The sequence below is a fragment of the Myxine glutinosa genome, chromosome 12, assembly GCF_964187855.1.
Source record: "Myxine glutinosa chromosome 12, kmMyxGlut1.1, whole genome shotgun sequence".
Classification (NCBI taxonomy): domain Eukaryota; kingdom Metazoa; phylum Chordata; class Myxini; order Myxiniformes; family Myxinidae; genus Myxine; species Myxine glutinosa.
This window is the reverse complement of record NC_136272.1, coordinates 62,185,427-62,185,845: the sequence shown is the minus strand read 5'-3', so window position 1 is coordinate 62,185,845 and position 419 is coordinate 62,185,427.

Genomic DNA, 419 nt, shown 5'->3' with positions numbered 1-419 from the left:
CCTCCCAGCAATGGATGTTCAGGTGAAATAAACCAAATTCCTCCAATTATCACGTTTTTATTTGCTTAGTTTTTAAGTGTTGTAGCCGCTTCAATATTGGGCTATGTCCGTCCTTCCATCGAAAATGAAGAACCGTTCTAACCCACCATTTTTAATTCTAAAGGGTAATTGTAATGGTTTCTAAAGGGTAATTGTAAAGGGTCCGAAAGGGTAAATCTAATGGGTTCTAGAGGGTAATTCTAGAGTTTAATTCTCGAGGATAATTCCAGCAGATAATTCTAAAGGGTGATTCTAAAGGGTGATTCTAAAGGGTGATTCTAAAGGGTGATTCTCGAGGGTATTTCTGGAGTTTAATTCTAGAGCGTAATTCTAGAGGGTGATTCTAAAGGATTATTCGAATGGGTTGTAAAGGGTAATTC